The sequence below is a fragment of the Pseudophryne corroboree genome, chromosome 4, assembly GCF_028390025.1.
Source record: "Pseudophryne corroboree isolate aPseCor3 chromosome 4, aPseCor3.hap2, whole genome shotgun sequence".
In the NCBI taxonomy this organism is placed as follows: Eukaryota; Metazoa; Chordata; class Amphibia; order Anura; family Myobatrachidae; genus Pseudophryne; species Pseudophryne corroboree.
The window spans coordinates 16,015,706-16,036,154 of NC_086447.1; the positions used below are offsets into that span (position 1 = coordinate 16,015,706).

Consider the following 20,449-nt stretch of genomic DNA (forward strand, 5'->3'; position numbering starts at 1 on the left):
GTACTGACAAAGGCTAAAAAGCATTCATCTAGAAAGATTCCTAGAAAAAGGTTAAAAAGGCAATAATCTGGAGAGTTTTGCAAGATTTTTCTTCCATTGACCAACGAAGAAACACATTGGTACTTTCACATGATGAGTGAGTACTTCAGGATCTCTGATACTTACATGAGCAGCAGAGTGGCGCAGCGGAAGCGTGCTGGGCCCATAACCCAGAGGTCGGTGGATCGAAACCATCCTCTGCTATGTGCACTTATTTTTTTGTTAATTAAATTCTTCCAAAACTGGAATTGATATTTTGACTCTTTTATTTTTACTTAAAGTACAATAACTTTTAACATTTTAATTTGTTTTAATAGTATATTGACAGCATTGTTTTCTTTCAGAAATCCACTTAATTTTCTTTACCCTATTACTGAAATGGTAATTGACAAAAACAAGCTACATTGTCACCAGAAGAGCAATGCAAAATGTACAATTGATATTTCAAAATCATCTTTCCAGCTTGAATTTCAATGATGCATTGGGGCAACGATTTTGTGAGAAACATCTTCACCCTTAAAGAAAGATTTTCTTAACTCCTTACCTGTGTGCTGATTAGATATCACCTGGTTTTCACATTAAACAGATTCCCACTTGAGAAAGCAGCAAGGATGCAGTGAGGTTTATGTTTCCTGGTGTCAACCTGTATTATTTCAGTGGACATTGTAATGAGGATGCATCTTGCTGCCTTTCCAATGAAGCAAGTTTTAATCAGTAATAGGTGAAAAACCATTCCTACAAAGGTGTTAATCAGAGACTTGGCTTTGTGGACACTTTTCAGAGAGCAAATGTGTTAGCATAAAAATAAAGCCATAAAATGGAGAGCTGATTAATCACTCAATTGGATTTCTCTGCCTGCATAATTTTTTTTCTCTGCAACCCCATGCTAAATTGTGCTTCCTGTTTTTTATAAAATGACTTAATCAAATCTGACTCTGATTGCATCAGAGAAGGCCAGGTACCCTACACTATAAGAGGTGGTTTGAAATTTTGACTTGTCTACTTAAAGATCACCAAAATTTGATCATAAGGTCAATTACGTCCCCGGGTGGGATTGAACCACCAACCTTTCGGTTAACAGCCGAATGCGCTAACCGATTGCGCCACAGAGACAGCTTGCAAAAGCATGTACTGACAAAGGCTAAAAAGCATTCATCTAGAAAGTTTCCTAGAAAAAGGTTAAAAAGGCAATAATCTGGAGAGTTTTGCAAGATTTTTCTTCCATTGACTAACGAAGAAACACATTGGTACTTTCACATGATGAGTGAGTACTTCAGGATCTCTGACACTTACATGAGCAGCAGAGTGGCGCAGCGGAAGCGTGCTGGGCCCATAACCCAGAGGTCGGTGGATTGAAACCATCCTCTGCTATGTGCACTTATTTTTTTGTTAATTAAATTCTTCCAAAACTGGAATTGATATTTTGACTCTTTTATTTTTACTTAAAGTACAATAACTTTTAACATTTTAATTTGTTTTAATAGTATATTGACAGCATTGTTTTCTTTCAGAAATCCACTTAATTTTCTTTACCCTATTACTGAAATGGTAATTGACAAAAACAAGCTACATTGTCACCAGAAGAGCAATGCAAAATGTACAATTGATATTTCAAAATCATCTTTCCATCTTGAATTTCAATGATGCATTGGGGCAACGATTTTGTGAGAAACATCTTCACCCTTAAAGAAAGATTTTCTTAACGTCTTACCTGTGTGCTGATTAGATATCACCTGGTTTTCACATTAAACAGATTCCCACTTGAGAAAGCAGCAAGGATGCAGTGAGGTTTATGTTTCCTGGTGTCAACCTGTATTATTTCAGTGGACATTGTAATGAGGATGCATCTTGCTGCCTTTCCAATGAAGCAAGTTTTAATCAGTAATAGGTGAAAAACCATTCCTACAAAGGTGTTAATCAGAGACTTGGCTTTGTGGACACTTTTCAGAGAGCAAATGTGTTAGCATAAAAATAAAGCCATAAAATGGAGAGCTGATTAATCACTCAATTGGATTTCTCTGCCTGCATAATTTTTTTTCTCTGCAACCCCATGCTAAATTGTGCTTCCTGTTTTTTATAAAATGACTTAATCAAATCTGACTCTGATTGCATCAGAGAAGGCCAGGTACCCTACACTATAAGAGGTGGTTTGAAATTTTGACTTGTCTACTTAAAGATCACCAAAATTTGATCACAAGGTCAATTACGTCCCCGGGTGGGATTGAACCACCAACCTTTCGGTTAACAGCTGAATGCACTAACCGATTGCGCCACAGAGACAGCTTGCAAAAGCATGTACTGACAAAGGCTAAAAAGCATTCATCTAGAAAGTTTCCTAGAAAAAGGTTAAAAAGGCAATAATCTGGAGAGTTTTGCAAGATTTTTCTTCCATTGACCAACGAAGAAACACATTGGTACTTTCACATGATGAGTGAGTACTTCAGGATCTCTGACGCTTACATGAGCAGCAGAGTGGCGCAGCGGAAGCGTGCTGGGCCCATAACCCAGAGGTCGGTGGATCGAAACCATCCTCTGCTATGTGCACTTATTTTTTTGTTAATAAAATTCTTCCAAAACTGGAATTGATATTTTGACTCTTTTATTTTTACTTAAAGTACAATAACTTTTAACATTTTAATTTGTTTTAATAGTATATTTACAGCATTGTTTTCTTTCAGAAATCCACTTAATTTTCTTTACCCTATTACTGAAATGGTAATTGACAAAAACAAGCTACATTGTCACCAGAAGAGCAATGCAAAATGTACAATTGATATTTCAAAATCATCTTTCCATCTTGAATTTCAATGATGCATTGGGGCAACGATTTTGTGAGAAACATCTTCACCCTTAAAGAAAGATTTTCTTAACTTCTAACCTGTGTGCTGATTAGATATCACCTGGTTTTCACATTAAACAGATTCCCACTTGAGAAAGCAGCAAGGATGCAGTGAGGTTTATGTTTCCTGGTGTCAACCTGTATTATTTCAGTGGACATTGTAATGAGGATGCTTCTTGCTGCCTTTCCAATTAAGCAAGTTTTAATCAGTAATAGGTGAAAAACCATTCCTACAAAGGTGTTAATCAGAGACTTGGCTTTGTGGACACTTTTCAGAGAGCAAATGTGTTAGCATAAAAATAAAGCCATAAAATGGAGAGCTGATTAATCACTCAATTGGATTTCTCTGCCTGCATAATTTTTTTTCTCTGCAACCCCATGCTAAATTGTGCTTCCTGTTTTTTATAAAATGACTTAATCAAATCTGACTCTGATTGCATCAGAGAAGGCCAGGTACCCTACACTATAAGAGGTGGTTTGAAATTTTGACTTGTCTACTTAAAGATCACCAAAATTTGATCACAAGGTCAATTACGTCCCCGGGTGGGATTGAACCACCAACCTTTCGGTTAACAGCCGAATGTGCTAACCGATTGCGCCACAGAGACAGCTTGCAAAAGCATGTACTGACAAAGGCTAAAAAGCATTCATCTAGAAAGTTTCCTAGAAAAAGGTTAAAAAGGCAATAATCTGGAGAGTTTTGCAAGATTTTTCTTCCATTGACCAACGAAGAAACACATTGGTACTTTCACATGATGAGTGAGTACTTCAGGATCTCTGACACTTACATGAGCAGCAGAGTGGCGCAGCGGAAGCATGCTGGGCCCATAACCCAGAAGTTGGTGGATCGAAACCATCCTCTGCTATGTGCACTTATTTTTTTGTTAATTAAATTCTTCCAAAACTGGAATTGATATTTTGACTCTTTTATTTTTACTTAAAGTACAATAACTTTTAACATTTTAATTTGTTTTAATAGTATATTGACAGCATTGTTTTCTTTCAGAAATCCACTTAATTTTCTTTACCCTATTACTGAAATGGTAATTGACAAAAACAAGCTACATTGTCACCAGAAGAGCAATGCAAAATGTACAATTGATATTTCAAAATCATCTTTCCATCTTGAATTTCAATGATGCATTGGGGCAACGATTTTGTGAGAAACATCTTCACCCTTAAAGAAAGATTTTCTTAACTTCTTACCTGTGTGCTGATTAGATATCACCTGGTTTTCACATTAAACAGATGCCCACTTGAGAAAGCAGCAAGGATGCAGTGAGGTTTATGTTTCCTGGTGTCAACCTGTATTATTTCAGTGGACATTGTAATGAGGATGCATCTTGCTGCCTTTCCAATGAAGCAAGTTTTAATCAGTAATAGGTGAAAAACCATTCCTACAAAGGTGTTAATCAGAGACTTGGCTTTATGGACACTTTTCAGAGAGCAAATGTGTTAGCATAAAAATAAAGCCATAAAATGGAGAGCTGATTAATCACTCAATTGGATTTCTCTGCCTGCATAATTTTTTTTCTCTGCAACCCCATGCTAAATTGTGCTTCCTGTTTTTTATAAAATGACTTATTCAAATCTGACTCTGATTGCATCAGAGAAGGCCAGGTACCCTACACTATAAGAGGTGGTTTGAAATTTTGACTTGTCTACTTAAAGATCACCAAAATTTGATCACAAGGTCAATTACGTCCCCGGGAGGGATTGAACCACCAACCTTTCGGTTAACAGCCGAATGCGCTAACCGATTGCGCCACAGAGACAGCTTGCAAAAGCATGTACTGACAAAGGCTAAAAAGCATTCATCTAGAAAGTTTCCTAGAAAAAGGTTAAAAAGGCAATAATCTGGAGAGTTTTGCAAGATTTTTCTTCCATTGACCAACAAAGAAACACATTGGTACTTTCACATGATGAGTGAGTACTTCAGGATCTCTGACATTCACATGAGCAGCAGAGTGGCGCAGCGGAAGCGTGCTGGGCCCATAACCCAGAGGTCGGTGGATCGAAACCATCCTCTGCTATGTGCACTTATTTTTTTGTTAATTAAATTCTTCCAAAACTGGAATTGATATTTTGACTCTTTTATTTTTACTTAAAGTACAATAACTTTTAACATTTTAATTTGTTTTAATAGTATATTGACAGCATTGTTTTCTTTCAGAAATCCACTTAATTTTCTTTACCCTATTACTGAAATGGTAATTGACAAAAACAAGCTACATTGTCACCAGAAGAGCAATGCAAAATGTACAATTGATATTTCAAAATCATCTTTCCATCTTGAATTTCAATGATGCATTGGGGCAACGATTTTGTGAGAAACATCTTCACCCTTAAAGAAAGATTTTCTTAACTCCTTACCTGTGTGCTGATTAGATATCACCTGGTTTTCACATTAAACAGATTCCCACTTGAGAAAGCAGCAAGGATGCAGTGAGGTTTATGTTTCCTGGTGTCAACCTGTATTATTTCTGTGGACATTGTAATGAGGATGCATCTTGCTGCCTTTCCAATGAAGCAAGTTTTAATCAGTAATAGGTGAAAAACCATTCCTACAAAGGTGTTAATCAGAGACTTGGCTTTGTGGACACTTTTCAGAGAGCAAATGTGTTAGCATAAAAATAAAGCCATAAAATGGAGAGCTGATTAATCACTCAATTGGATTTCTCTGCCTGCATAATTTTTTTTCTCTGCAACCCCATGCTAAATTGTGCTTCCTGTTTTTTATAAAATGACTTAATCAAATCTGACTCTGATTGCATCAGAGAAGGCCAGGTACCCTACACTATAAGAGGTGGTTTGAAATTTTGACTTGTCTACTTAAAGATCACCAAAATTTGATCACAAGGTCAATTACGTCCCCGGGTGGGATTGAACCACCAACCTTTCGGTTAACAGCCGAATGCGCTAACCGATTGCGCCACAGAGACAGCTTGCAAACGCATGTACTGACAAAGGCTAAAAAGCATTCATCTAGAAAGTTTCCTAGAAAAAGGTTAAAAAGGCAATAATCTGGAGAGTTTTGCAAGATTTTTCTTCCATTGACCAACGAAGAAACACATTGGTACTTTCACATGATGAGTGAGTACTTCAGGATCTCTGACACTTACATGAGCAGCAGAGTGGCGCAGCGGAAGCGTACTGGGCCCATAACCCAGAGTTTGGTGGATCGAAACCATCAAATGCTATGTGCACTTATTTTTTTGTTAATTAAATTCTTCCAAAACTGGAATTGATATTTTGACTCTTTTATTTTTACTTAAAGTACAATAACTTTTAACATTTTAATTTGTTTTAATAGTATATTGACAGCATTGTTTTCTTTCAGAAATCCACTTAATTTTCTTTACCCTATTACTGAAATGGTAATTGACAAAAACAAGCTACATTGTCACCAGAAGAGCAATGCAAAATGTACAATTGATATTTCAAAATCATCTTTCCATCTTGAATTTCAATGATGCATTGGGGCAACGATTTTGTGAGAAACATCTTCACCCTTAAAGAAAGATTTTCTTAACTTCTTACCTGTGTGCTGATTAGATATCACCTGGTTTTCACATTAAACAGATTCCCACTTGAGAAAGCAGCAAGGATGCAGTGAGGTTTATGTTTCCTGGTGTCAACCTGTATTATTTCAGTGGACATTGTAATGAGGATGCATCTTGCTGCCTTTCCAATGAAGCAAGTTTTAATCAGTAATAGGTGAAAAACCATTCCTACAAAGGTGTTAATCAGAGACTTGGCTTTGTGGACACTTTTCAGAGAGCAAATGTGTTAGCATAAAAATAAAGCCATAAAATGGAGAGCTGATTAATCACTCAATTGGATTTCTCTGCCTGCATAATTTTTTTTCTCTGCAACCCCATGCTAAATTGTGCTTCCTGTTTTTTTATAAAATGACTTAATCAAATCTGATTGCATCAGAGAAGGCCAGGTACCCTACACTATAAGAGGTGGTTTGAAATTTTGACTTGTCTACTTAAAGATCACCAACATTTGATCACAAGGTCAATTACGTCCCCGGGTGGGATTGAACCACCAACCTTTCGGTTAACAGCCGAATGCGCTAACCGATTGCGCCACAGAGACAGCTTGCAAAAGCATGTACTGACAAAGGCTAAAAAGCATTCATCTAGAAAGTTTCCTAGAAAAAGGTTAAAAAGGCAATAATCTGGAGAGTTTTGCAAGATTTTTCTTCCATTGACCAACGAAGAAACACATTGGTACTTTCACATGATGAGTGAGTACTTCAGGATCTCTGACACTTACATGAGCAGCAGAGTGGCGCAGCGGAAGCGTGCTGGGCCCATAACCCAGAGGTCGGTGGATCGAAACCATCCTCTGCTATGTGCACTTATTTTTTTGTTAATTAAATTCTTCCAAAACTAGAATTGATATTTTGACTCTTTTATTTTTACTTAAAGTACAATAACTTTTAACATTTTAATTTGTTTTAATAGTATATTGACAGCATTGTTTTCTTTCAGAAATCCACTTAATTTTCTTTACCCTATTACTGAAATGGTAATTGACAAAAACAAGCTACATTGTCACCAGAAGAGCAATGCAAAATGTACAATTGATATTTCAAAATCATCTTTCCATCTTGAATTTCAATGATGCATTGGGGCAACGATTTTGTGAGAAACATCTTCACCCTTAAAGAAAGATTTTCTTAACTTCTTACCTGTGTGCTGATTAGATATCACCTGGTTTTCACATTAAACAGATTCCCACTTGAGAAAGCAGCAAGGATGCAGTGAGGTTTATGTTTCCTGGTGTCAACCTGTATTATTTCAGTGGACATTGTAATGAGGATGCATCTTGCTGCCTTTCCAATGAAGCAAGTTTTAATCAGTAATAGGTGAAAAACCATTCCTACAAAGGTGTTAATCAGAGACTTGGCTTTGTGGACACTTTTCAGAGAGCAAATGTGTTAGCATAAAAATAAAGCCATAAAATGGAGAGCTGATTAATCACTCAATTGGATTTCTCTGCCTGCATAATTTTTTTTCTCTGCAACCCCATGCTAAATTGTGCTTCCTGTTTTTTATAAAATGACTTAATCAAATCTGACTCTGATTGCATGAGAGAAGGCCAGGTACCCTACACTATAAGAGGTGGTTTGAAATTTTGACTTGTCTACTTAAAGATCACCAAAATTTGATCACAAGGTCAATTACGTCCCCGGGTGGGATTGAACCACCAACCTTTCGGTTAACAGCCGAATGCGCTAACCGATTGCGCCACAGAGACAGCTTGCAAAAGCCTGTACTGACAAAGGCTAAAAAGCATTCATCTAGAAAGTTTCCTAGAAAAAGGTTAAAAAGGCAATAATCTGGAGAGTTTTGCAAGATTTTTCTTCCATTGACCAACGAAGAAACACATTGGTACTTTCACATGATGAGTGAGTACTTCAGGATCTCTGACACTTACATGAGCAGCAGAGTGGCGCAGCGGAAGCGTGCTGGGCCCATAACCCAGAGGTCGGTGGATCGAAATCATCCTTTGCTATGTGCACTTATTTTTTTGTTAATTAAATTCTTCCAAAACTGGAATTGATATTTTGACTCTTTTATTTTTACTTAAAGTACAATAACTTTTAACATTTTAATTTGTTTTAATAGTATATTGACAGCATTGTTTTCTTTCAGAAATCCACTTAATTTTCTTTACCCTATTACTGAAATGGTAATTGATAAAAACAAGCTACATTGTCACCAGAAGAGCAATGCAAAATGTACAATTGATATTTCAAAATCATCTTTCCATCTTGAATTTCAATGATGCATTGGGGCAACGATTTTGTGAGAAACATCTTCACCCTTAAAGAAAGATTTTCTTAACTTCTTACCTTTGTGCTGATTAGATATCACCTGGTTTTCACATTAAACAGATTCCCACTTGAGAAAGCAGCAAGGATGCAGTGAGGTTTATGTTTCCTGGTGTCAACCTGTATTATTTCAGTGGACATTGTAATGAGGATGCATCTTGCTGCCTTTCCAATGAAGCAAGTTTTAATCAGTAATAGGTGAAAAACCATTCCTACAAAGGTGTTAATCAGAGACTTGGCTTTGTGGACACTTTTCAGAGAGCAAATGTGTTAGCATAAAAATAAAGCCATAAAATGGAGAGCTGATTAATCACTCAATTTGATTTCTCTGCCTGCATAATTTTTTTTCTCTGCAACCCCATGCTAAATTGTGCTTCCTGTTTTTTATAAAATGACTTAATCAAATCTGACTCTGATTGCATCAGAGAAGGCCAGGTACCCTACACTATAAGAGGTGGTTTGAAATTTTGACTTGTCTACTTAAAGATCACCAAAATTTGATCACAAGGTCAATTACGTCCCCGGGTGGGATTGAACCACCAACCTTTCGGTTAACAGCCGAATGCGCTAACCGATTGCGCCACAGAGACAGCTTGCAAAAGCATGTACTGACAGAGGCTAAAAAGCATTCATCTAGAAAGTTTCCTAGAAAAAGGTTAAAAAGGCAATAATCTGGAGAGTTTTGCAAGATTTTTCTTCCATTGACCAACGAAGAAACACATTGGTACTTTCACATGATGAGTGAGTACTTCAGGATCTCTGACACTTACATGAGCAGCAGAGTGGCGCAGCGGAAGCGTGCTGGGCCCATAACCCAGAGGTCGGTGGATCGAAACCATCCTCTGCAATGTGCACTTATTTTTTTGTTAATTAAATTCTTCCAAAACTGGAATTGATATTTTGACTCTTTTATTTTTACTTAAAGTACAATAACTTTTAACATTTTAATTTGTTTTAATAGTATATTGACAGCATTGTTTTCTTTCAGAAATCCACTTAATTTTCTTTACCCTATTACTGAAATGGTAATTGACAAAAACAAGCTACATTGTCACCAGAAGAGCAATGCAAAATGTACAATTGATATTTCAAAATCATCTTTCCATCTTGAATTTCAATGATGCATTGGGGCAACGATTTTGTGAGAAACATCTTCACCCTTAAAGAAAGATTTTCTTAACTTCTTACCTGTGTGCTGATTAGATATCACCTGGTTTTCACATTAAACAGATTCCCACTTGAGAAAGCAGCAAGGATGCAGTGAGGTTTATGTTTCCTGGTGTCAACCTGTATTATTTCAGTGGACATTGTAATGAGGATGCATCTTGCTGCCTTTCCAATGAAGCAAGTTTTAATCAGTAATAGGTGAAAAACCATTCCTACAAAGGTGTTAATCAGAGACTTGGCTTTGTGGACACTTTTCAGAGAGCAAATGTGTTAGCATAAAAATAAAGCCATAAAATGGAGAGCTGATTAATCACTCAATTTTTTTTCTCTGCAACCCCATGCTAAATTGTGCTTCCTGTTTTTTATAAAATGACTTAATCAAATCTGACTCTGATTGCATCAGAGAAGGCCAGGTACCCTACACTATAAGAGGTGGTTTGAAATTTTGACTTGTCTACTTAAAGATCACCAAAATTTGATCACAAGGTCAATTACGTCCCCGGGTGGGATTGAACCACCAACCTTTCGGTTAACAGCCGAATGCGCTAACCGATTGCGCCACAGAGACAGCTTGCAAAAGCATGTACTGACAAAGGCTAAAAAGCATTCATCTAGAAAGTTTCCTAGAAAAAGGTTAAAAAGGCAATAATCTGGAGAGTTTTGCAAGATTTTTCTTCCATTGACCAACGAAGAAACACATTGGTACTTTCACATGATGAGTGAGTACTTCAGGATCTCTGACACTTACATGAGCAGCAGAGTGGCGCAGCGGAAGCGTGCTGGGCCCATAACCCAGAGGTCGGTGGATCGAAACCATCCTCTGCTATGTGCACTTATTTTTTTGTTAATTAAATTCTTCCAAAACTGGAATTGATATTTTGACTCTTTTATTTTTACTTAAAGTACAATAACTTTTAACATTTTAATTTGTTTTAATAGTATATTGACAGCATTGTTTTCTTTCAGAAATCCACTTAATTTTCTTTACCCTATTACTGAAATGGTAATTGACAAAAACAAGCTACATTGTCACCAGAAGAGCAATGCAAAATGTACAATTGATATTTCAAAATCATCTTTCCATCTTGAATTTCAATGATGCATTGGGGCAACGATTTTGTGAGAAACATCTTCACCCTTAAAGAAAGATTTTCTTAACTTCTTACCTGTGTGCTGATTAGATATCACCTGGTTTTCACATTAAACAGATTCCCACTTGAGAAAGCAGCAAGGATGCAGTGAGGTTTATGTTTCCTGGTGTCAACCTGTATTATTTCAGTGGACATTGTAATGAGGATGCATCTTGCTGCCTTTCCAATGAAGCAAGTTTTAATCAGTAATAGGTGAAAAACCATTCCTACAAAGGTGTTAATCAGAGACTTGGCTTTGTGGACACTTTTCAGAGAGCAAATGTGTTAGCATAAAAATAAAGCCATAAAATGGAGAGCTGATTAATCACTCAATTGGATTTCTCTGCCTGCATAATTTTTTTTCTCTGCAACCCCATGCTAAATTGTGCTTCCTGTTTTTTATAAAATGACTTAATCAAATCTGACTCTGATTGCATCAGAGAAGGCCAGGTACCCTACACTATAAGAGGTGGTTTGAAATTTTGACTTGTCTACTTAAAGATCACCAAAATTTGATCACAAGGTCAATTACGTCCCCGGGTGGGATTGAACCACCAACCTCTCGGTTAACAGCCGAATGCGCTAACCGATTGCGCCACAAAGACAGCTTGCAAAAGCATGTACTGACAAAGGCTAAAAAGCATTCATCTAGAAAGTTTCCTAGAAAAAGGTTAAAAAGGCAATAATCTGGAGAGTTTTGCAAGATTTTTCTTCCATTGACCAACGAAGAAACACATTGGTACTTTCACATGATGAGTGAGTACTTCAGGATCTCTGACACTTACATGAGCAGCAGAGTGGCGCAGCGGAAGCGTGCTGGGCCCATAACCCAGAGGTCGGTGGATCGAAACCATCCTCTGATATGTGCACTTATTTTTTTGTTAATTAAATTCTTCCAAAACTGGAATTGATATTTTGACTCTTTTATTTTTACTTAAAGTACAATAACTTTTAACATTTTAATTTGTTTTAATAGTATATTGACAGCATTGTTTTCTTTCAGAAATCCACTTAATTTTCTTTACCCTATTACTGAAATGGTAATTGACAAAAACAAGCTACATTGTCACCAGAAGAGCAATGCAAAATGTACAATTGATATTTCAAAATCATCTTTCCATCTTGAATTTCAATGATGCATTGGGGCAACGATTTTGTGAGAAACATCTTCACCCTTAAAGAAAGATTTTCTTAACTTCTTACCTGTGTGCTGATTAGATATCACCTGGTTTTCACATTAAACAGATTCCCACTTGAGAAAGCAGCAAGGATGCAGTGAGGTTTATGTTTCCTGGTGTCAACCTGTATTATTTCAGTGGACATTGTAATGAGGATGCATCTTGCTGCCTTTCCAATGAAGCAAGTTTTAATCAGTAATAGGTGAAAAACCATTCCTACAAAGGTGTTAATCAGAGACTTGGCTTTGTGGACACTTTTCAGAGAGCAAATGTGTTAGCATAAAAATAAAGCCATAAAATGGAGAGCTGATTAATCACTCAATTGGATTTCTCTGCCTGCATAATTTTTTTTCTCTGCAACCCCATGCTAAATTGTGCTTCCTGTTTTTTATAAAATGACTTAATCAAATCTGACTCTGATTGCATCAGAGAAGGCCAGGTACCCTACACTATAAGAGGTGGTTTGAAATTTTGACTTGTCTACTTAAAGATCACCAAAATTTGATCACAAGGTCAATTACGTCCCCGGGTGGGATTGAACCACCAACCTTTCGGTTAACAGCCGAATGGGCTAACCGATTGCGCCACAGAGACAGCTTGCAAAAGCATGTACTGACAAAGGCTAAAAAGCATTCATCTAGAAAGTTTCCTAGAAAAAGGTTAAAAAGGCAATAATCTGGAGAGTTTTGCAAGATTTTTCTTCCATTGACCAACGAAGAAACACATTGGTACTTTCACATGATGAGTGAGTACTTCAGGATCTCTGACACTTACATGAGCAGCAGAGTGGCGCAGCGGAAGCGTGCTGGGCCCATAACCCAGAGGTCGGTGGATCGAAACCATCCTCTGCTATGTGCACTTATTTTTTTGTTAATTAAATTCTTCCAAAACTGGAATTGATATTTTGACTCTTTTATTTTTACTTAAAGTACAATAACTTTTAACATTTTAATTTGTTTTAATAGTATATTGACAGCATTGTTTTCTTTCAGAAATCCACTTAATTTTCTTTACCCTATTACTGAAATGGTAATTGACAAAAGCAAGCTACATTGTCACCAGAAGAGCAATGCAAAATGTACAATTGATATTTCAAAATCATCTTTCCATCTTGAATTTCAATGATGCATTGGGGCAACGATTTTGTGAGAAACATCTTCACCCTTAAAGAAAGATTTTCTTAACTTCTTACCTGTGTGCTGATTAGATATCACCTGGTTTTCACATTAAACAGATTCCCACTTGAGAAAGCAGCAAGGATGCAGTGAGGTTTATGTTTCCTGGTGTCAACCTGTATTATTTCAGTGGACATTGTAATGAGGATGCATCTTGCTGCCTTTCCAATGAAGCAAGTTTTAATCAGTAATAGGTGAAAAACCATTCCTACAAAGGTGTTAATCAGAGACTTGGCTTTGTGGACACTTTTCAGAGAGCAAATGTGTTAGCATAAAAATAAAGCCATAAAATGGAGAGCTGATTAATCACTCAATTGGATTTCTCTGCCTGCATAATTTTTTTTCTCTGCAACCCCATGCTAAATTGTGCTTCCTGTTTTTTATAAAATGACTTAATCAAATCTGACTCTGATTGCATCAGAGAAGGCCAGGTACCCTACACTATAAGAGGTGGTTTGAAATTTTGACTTGTCTACTTAAAGATCACCAAAATTTGATCACAAGGTCAATTACGTCCCCGGGTGGGATTGAACCACCAACCTTTTGGTTAACAGCCGAATGCGCTAACCGATTGCGCCACAGAGACAGCTTGCAAAAGCATGTACTGATAAAGGCTAAAAAGCATTCATCTAGAAAGTTTCCTAGAAAAAGGTTAAAAAGGCAATAATCTGGAGAGTTTTGCAAGATTTTTCTTCCATTGACCAACGAAGAAACACATTGGTACTTTCACATGATGAGTGAGTACTTCTGGATCTCTGACACTTACATGAGCAGCAGAGTGGCGCAGCGGAAGCGTGCTGGGCCCATAACCCAGAGGTTGGTGGATCGAAACCATCCTCTGCTATGTGCACTTATTTTTTTTGTTAATTAAATTCTTCCAAAACTGGAATTGATATTTTGACTCTTTTATTTTTACTTAAAGTACAATAACTTATAACATTTTAATTTGTTTTAATAGTATATTGACAGCATTGTTTTCTTTCAGAAATCCACTTAATTTTCTTTACCCTATTACTGAAATGGTAATTGACAAAAACAAGCTACATTGTCACCAGAAGAGCAATGCAAAATGTACAATTGATATTTCAAAATCATCTTTCCATCTTGAATTTCAATGATGCATTGGGGCAACGATTTTGTGAGAAACATCTTCACCCTTAAAGAAAGATTTTCTTAACTTCTTACCTGTGTGCTGATTAGATATCACCTTGTTTTCACATTAAACAGATTCCCACTTGAGAAAGCAGCAAGGATGCAGTGAGGTTTATGTTTCCTGGTGTCAACCTGTATTATTTCAGTGGACATTGTAATGAGGATGCATCTTGCTGCCTTTCCAATGAAGCAAGTTTTAATCAGTAATAGGTGAAAAACCATTCCTACAAAGGTGTTAATCAGAGACTTTGCTTTGTGGACACTTTTCAGAGAGCAAATGTGTTAGCATAAAAATAAAGCCATAAAATTGAGAGCTGATTAATCACTCAATTTTTTTTCTCTGCAACCCCATGCTAAATTGTGCTTCCTGTTTTTTATAAAATGACTTAATCAAATCTGACTCTGATTGCATCAGAGAAGGCCAGGTACCCTACACTATAAGAGGTGGTTTGAAATTTTGACTTGTCTACTTAAAGATCACCAAAATTTGATCACAAGGTCAATTACGTCCCCGGGTGGGATTGAACCACCAACCTTTCGGTTGACAGCCGAATGCGCTAACCGATTGCGCCACAGAGACAGCTTGCAAAAGCATGTACTGACAAAGGCTAAAAAGCATTCATCTAGAAAGTTTCCTAGAAAAAGGTTAAAAAGGCAATAATCTGGAGAGTTTTGCAAGATTTTTCTTTCATTGACCAACGAAGAAACACATTGGTACTTTCACATGATGAGTGAGTACTTCAGGATCTCTGACACTTACATGAGCAGCAGAGTGGCGCAGCGGAAGCGTGCTGGGCCCATAACCCAGAGGTCGGTGGATCGAAACCATCCTCTGATATGTGCACTTATTTTTTTGTTAATTAAATTCTTCCAAAACTGGAATTTATATTTTGACTCTTTTATTTTTACTTAAAGTACAATAACTTTTAACATTTTAATTTGTTTTAATAGTATATTGACAGCATTGTTTTCTTTCAGAAATCCACTTAATTTTCTTTACCCTATTACTGAAATGGTAATTGACAAAAACAAGCTACATTGTCACCAGAAGAGCAATGCAAAATGTACAATTGATATTTCAAAATCATCTTTCCATCTTGAATTTCAATGATGCATTGGGGCAACGATTTTGTGAGAAACATCTTCACCCTTAAAGAAAGATTTTCTTAACTTCTTACCTGTGTGCTGATTAGATATCACCTGGTTTTCACATTAAACAGATTCCCACTTGAGAAAGCAGCAAGGATGCAGTGAGGTTTATGTTTCCTGGTGTCAACCTGTATTATTTCAGTGGACATTGTAATGAGGATGCATCTTGCTGCCTTTCCAATGAAGCAAGTTTTAATCAGTAATAGGTGAAAAACCATTCCTACAAAGGTGTTAATCAGAGACTTGGCTTTGTGGACACTTTTCAGAGAGCAAATGTGTTAGCATAAAAATAAAGCCATAAAATGGAGAGCTGATTAATCACTCAATTGGATTTCTCTGCCTGCATAATTTTTTTTCTCTGCAACCCCATGCTAAATTGTGCTTCCTGTTTTTTATAAAATGACTTAATCAAATCAGACTCTGATTGCATCAGAGAAGGCCAGGTACCCTACACTATAAGAGGTGGTTTGAAATTTTGACTTGTCTACTTAAAGATCACCAAAATTTGATCACAAGGTCAATTACGTCCCTGGGTGGGATTGAACCACCAACCTTTCGGTTAACAGCCGAATGCGCTAACCGATTGCGCCACAGAGACAGCTTGCAAAAGCATGTACTGACAAAGGCTAAAAAGCATTCATCTAGAAAGTTTCCTAGAAAAAGGTTAAAAAGGCAATAATCTGGAGAGTTTTGCAAGATTTTTCTTCCATTGACCAACGAAGAAACACATTGGTACTTTCACATGATGAGTGAGTACTTCAGGATCTCTGACACTTACATGAGCAGCAGAGTGGCGCAGCGGAAGCGTGCTGGGCCCATAACCCAGAGGTCGGTGGATCGAAACCATCCTCTGCTATGTGCACTTATTTTTTTTGTTAATTAAATTCTTCCAAAACTGGAATTGATATTTTGACTCTTTTATTTTTACTTAAAGTACAATAACTTTTAACATTTTAATTTGTTTTAATAGTATATTGACAGCATTGTTTTCTTTTAGAAATCCACTTAATTTTCTTTACCCTATTACTGAAATGGTAATTGACAAAAACAAGCTACATTGTCACCAGAAGAGCAATGCAAAATGTACAATTGATATTTCAAAATCATCTTTCCATCTTGAATTTCAATGATGCATTGGGGCAACGATTTTGTGAGAAACATCTTCACCCTTAAAGAAAGATTTTCTTAACTTCTTACCTGTGTGCTGATTAGATATCACCTGGTTTTCACATTAAACAGATTCCCACTTGAGAAAGCAGCAAGGATGCAGTGAGGTTTATGTTTCCTGGTGTCAACCTGTATTATTTCAGTGGACATTGTAATGAGGATGCATCTTGCTGCCTTTCCAATGAAGCAAGTTTTAATCAGTAATAGGTGAAAAACCATTCCTACAAAGGTGTTAATCAGAGACTTGGCTTTGTGGACACTTTTCAGAGAGCAAATGTGTTAGCATAAAAATAAAGCCATAAAATGGAGAGCTGATTAATCACTCAATTTTTTTTCTCTGCAACCCCATGCTAAATTGTGCTTCCTGTTTTTTATAAAATGACTTAATCAAATCTGACTCTGATTGCATCAGAGAAGGCCAGGTACCCTACACTATAAGAGGTGGTTTGAAATTTTGACTTGTCTACTTAAAGATCACCAAAATTTGATCACAAGGTCAATTACGTCCCCGGGTGGGATTGAACCACCAACCTTTCGGTTAACAGCCGAATGCGCTAACCGATTGCGCCACAGAGACAGCTTGCAAAAGCATGTACTGACAAAGGCTAAAAAGCATTCATCTAGAAAGTTTCCTAGAAAAAGGTTAAAAAGGCAATAATCTGGAGAGTTTTGCAAGATTTTTCTTTCATTGACCAACGAAGAAACACATTGGTACTTTCACATGATGAGTGAGTACTTCAGGATCTCTGACACTTACATGAGCAGCAGAGTGGCGCAGCGGAAGCGTGCTGGGCCCATAACCCAGAGGTCGGTGGATCGAAACCATCCTCTGATATGTGCACTTATTTTTTTGTTAATTAAATTCTTCCAAAACTGGAATTGATATTTTGACTCTTTTATTTTTACTTAAAGTACAATAACTTTTAACATTTTAATTTGTTTTAATAGTATATTGACAGCATTGTTTTCTTTCAGAAATCCACTTAATTTTCTTTACCCTATTACTGAAATGGTAATTGACAAAAACAAGCTACATTGTCACCAGAAGAGCAATGCAAAATGTACAATTGATATTTCAAAATCATCTTTCCATCTTGAATTTCAATGATGCATTGGGGCAACGATTTTGTGAGAAACATCTTCACCCTTAAAGAAAGATTTTCTTAACTTCTTACCTGTGTGCTGATTAGATATCACCTGGTTTTCACATTAAACAGATTCCCACTTGAGAAAGCAGCAAGGATGCAGTGAGGTTTATGTTTCCTGGTGTCAACCTGTATTATTTCAGTGGACATTGTAATGAGGATGCATCTTGCTGCCTTTCCAATGAAGCAAGTTTTAATCAGTAATAGGTGAAAAACCATTCCTACAAAGGTGTTAATCAGAGACTTGGCTTTGTGGACACTTTTCAGAGAGCAAATGTGTTAGCATAAAAATAAAGCCATAAAATGGAGAGCTGATAAATCACTCAATTGGATTTCTCTGCCTGCATAATTTTTTTTCTCTGCAACCCCATGCTAAATTGTGCTTCCTGTTTTTTATAAAATGACTTAATCAAATCTGACTCTGATTGCATCAGAGAAGGCCAGGTACCCTACACTATAAGAGGTGGTTTGAAATTTTGACTTGTCTACTTAAAGATCACCAAAATTTGATCACAAGGTCAATTACGTCCCCGGGTGGGATTGAACCACCAACCTTTCGGTTAACAGCCGAATGCGCTAACCGATTGCGCCACAGAGACAGCTTGCAAAAGCCTGTACTGACAAAGGCTAAAAAGCATTCATCTAGAAAGTTTCCTAGAAAAAGGTTAAAAAGGCAATAATCTGGAGAGTTTTGCAAGATTTTTCTTCCATTGACCAACGAAGAAACACATTGGTACTTTCACATGATGAGTGAGTACTTCAGGATCTCTGACACTTACATGAGCAGCAGAGTGGCGCAGCGGAAGCGTGCTGGGCCCATAACCCAGAGGTCGGTGGATCGAAACCATCCTCTGCTATGTGCACTTATTTTTTTGTTAATTAAATTCTTCCAAAACTGGAATTGATATTTTGACTCTTTTATTTTTACTTAAAGTACAATAACTTTTAACATTTTAATTTGTTTTAATAGTATATTGACAGCATTGTTTTCTTTCAGAAATCCACTTAATTTTCTTTACCCTATTACTGAAATGGTAATTGACAAAAACAAGCTACATTGTCACCAGAAGAGCAATGCAAAATGTACAATTGATATTTCAAAATCATCTTTCCATCTTGAATTTCAATGATGCATTGGGGCAACGATTTTGTGAGAAACATCTTCACCCTTAAAGAAAGATTTTCTTAACTTCTTACCTGTGTGCTGATTAGATATCACCTGGTTTTCACATTAAACAGATTCCCACGTGAGAAAGCAGCAAGGATGCAGTGAGGTTTATGTTTCCTGGTGTCAACCTGTATTATTTCAGTGGACATTGTAATGAGGATGCATCTTGCTGCCTTTCCAATGAAGCAAGTTTTAATCAGTAATAGGTGAAAAACCATTCCTACAAAGGTGTTAATCAGAGACTTGGCTTTGTGGACACTTTTCAGAGAGCAAATGTGTTAGCATAAAAATAAAGCCATAAAATGGAGAGCTGATTAATCACTCAATTTTTTTTCTCTGCAACCCCATGCTAAATTGTGCTTCCTGTTTTTTATAAAATGACTTAATCAAATCTGACTCTGATTGCATCAGAGAAGGCCAGGTACCCTACACTATAAGAGGTGGTTTGAAATTTTGACTTGTCTACTTAAAGATCACCAAAATTTGATCACAAGGTCAATTACGTCCCCGGGTGGGATTGAACCACCAACCTTTCGGTTAACAGCCGAATGCGCTAACCGATTGCACCACAGAGACAGCTTGCAAAAGCATGTACTGACAAAGGCTAAAAAGCATTCATCTAGAAAGTTTCCTAGAAAAAGGTTAAAAAGGCAATAATCTGGAGAGTTTTGCAAGATTTTTCTTTCATTGACCAACGAAGAAACACATTGGTACTTTCACATGATGAGTGAGTACTTCAGGATCTCTGACACTTACATGAGCAGCAGAGTGGCGCAGCGGAAGCGTGCTGGGCCCATAACCCAGAGGTCGGTGGATCGAAACCATCCTCTGATATGTGCACTTATTTTTTTGTTAATTAAATTCTTCCAAAACTGGAATTGATATTTTGACTCTTTTATTTTTACTTAAAGTACAATAACTTTTAACATTTTAATTTGTTTTAATAGTATATTGACAGCATTGTTTTCTTTCAGAAATCCACTTAATTTTCTTTACCCTATTACTGAAATGGTAATTGACAAAAACAAGCTACATTGTCACCAGAAGAGCAATGCAAAATGTACAATTGATATTTCAAAATCATCTTTCCATCTTGAATTTCAATGATGCATTGGGGCAACGATTTTGTGAGAAACATCTTCACCCTTAAAGAAAGATTTTCTTAACTTCTTACCTGTGTGCTGATTAGATATCACCTGGTTTTCACATTAAACAGATTCCCACTTGAGAAAGCAGCAAGGATGCAGTGAGGTTTATGTTTCCTGGTGTCAACCTGTATTATTTCAGTGGAC

At 36.8% G+C, this 20,449-nt stretch overlaps 15 non-coding genes across 15 annotated transcripts; all 15 read right to left on the reverse strand.

Moving 5' to 3' along the window:
• Positions 1-1,078: 1,078 nt before the first annotated feature.
• On the reverse strand, positions 1,079-1,152 carry TRNAN-GUU (transfer RNA asparagine (anticodon GUU)). The gene has a single exon. It is a non-coding gene; the product is annotated as a tRNA-Asn (tRNA).
• Positions 1,153-3,412: 2,260 nt separating this feature from the next.
• Positions 3,413-3,486, reverse strand: TRNAN-GUU (transfer RNA asparagine (anticodon GUU)). Its single transcript has one exon. It is a non-coding gene; the product is annotated as a tRNA-Asn (tRNA).
• A 1,093-nt stretch (positions 3,487-4,579) lies between these two features.
• TRNAN-GUU (transfer RNA asparagine (anticodon GUU)) lies at positions 4,580-4,653 on the reverse strand. The gene has a single exon. It is a non-coding gene; the product is annotated as a tRNA-Asn (tRNA).
• A 1,093-nt stretch (positions 4,654-5,746) lies between these two features.
• TRNAN-GUU (transfer RNA asparagine (anticodon GUU)) lies at positions 5,747-5,820 on the reverse strand. Its single transcript has one exon. It is a non-coding gene; the product is annotated as a tRNA-Asn (tRNA).
• A 1,088-nt stretch (positions 5,821-6,908) lies between these two features.
• On the reverse strand, positions 6,909-6,982 carry TRNAN-GUU (transfer RNA asparagine (anticodon GUU)). Its single transcript has one exon. It is a non-coding gene; the product is annotated as a tRNA-Asn (tRNA).
• A 1,093-nt stretch (positions 6,983-8,075) lies between these two features.
• TRNAN-GUU (transfer RNA asparagine (anticodon GUU)) lies at positions 8,076-8,149 on the reverse strand. Its single transcript has one exon. It is a non-coding gene; the product is annotated as a tRNA-Asn (tRNA).
• A 1,093-nt stretch (positions 8,150-9,242) lies between these two features.
• TRNAN-GUU (transfer RNA asparagine (anticodon GUU)) lies at positions 9,243-9,316 on the reverse strand. Its single transcript has one exon. It is a non-coding gene; the product is annotated as a tRNA-Asn (tRNA).
• Positions 9,317-10,387: 1,071 nt separating this feature from the next.
• TRNAN-GUU (transfer RNA asparagine (anticodon GUU)) lies at positions 10,388-10,461 on the reverse strand. The gene has a single exon. It is a non-coding gene; the product is annotated as a tRNA-Asn (tRNA).
• A 1,093-nt stretch (positions 10,462-11,554) lies between these two features.
• TRNAN-GUU (transfer RNA asparagine (anticodon GUU)) lies at positions 11,555-11,628 on the reverse strand. Its single transcript has one exon. It is a non-coding gene; the product is annotated as a tRNA-Asn (tRNA).
• A 2,260-nt stretch (positions 11,629-13,888) lies between these two features.
• Positions 13,889-13,962, reverse strand: TRNAN-GUU (transfer RNA asparagine (anticodon GUU)). The gene has a single exon. It is a non-coding gene; the product is annotated as a tRNA-Asn (tRNA).
• Positions 13,963-15,034: 1,072 nt separating this feature from the next.
• TRNAD-GUC (transfer RNA aspartic acid (anticodon GUC)) lies at positions 15,035-15,108 on the reverse strand. Its single transcript has one exon. It is a non-coding gene; the product is annotated as a tRNA-Asp (tRNA).
• Positions 15,109-16,201: 1,093 nt separating this feature from the next.
• Positions 16,202-16,275, reverse strand: TRNAN-GUU (transfer RNA asparagine (anticodon GUU)). The gene has a single exon. It is a non-coding gene; the product is annotated as a tRNA-Asn (tRNA).
• Positions 16,276-17,347: 1,072 nt separating this feature from the next.
• TRNAN-GUU (transfer RNA asparagine (anticodon GUU)) lies at positions 17,348-17,421 on the reverse strand. Its single transcript has one exon. It is a non-coding gene; the product is annotated as a tRNA-Asn (tRNA).
• Positions 17,422-18,514: 1,093 nt separating this feature from the next.
• On the reverse strand, positions 18,515-18,588 carry TRNAN-GUU (transfer RNA asparagine (anticodon GUU)). Its single transcript has one exon. It is a non-coding gene; the product is annotated as a tRNA-Asn (tRNA).
• A 1,071-nt stretch (positions 18,589-19,659) lies between these two features.
• On the reverse strand, positions 19,660-19,733 carry TRNAN-GUU (transfer RNA asparagine (anticodon GUU)). The gene has a single exon. It is a non-coding gene; the product is annotated as a tRNA-Asn (tRNA).
• Positions 19,734-20,449: the final 716 nt, after the last annotated feature.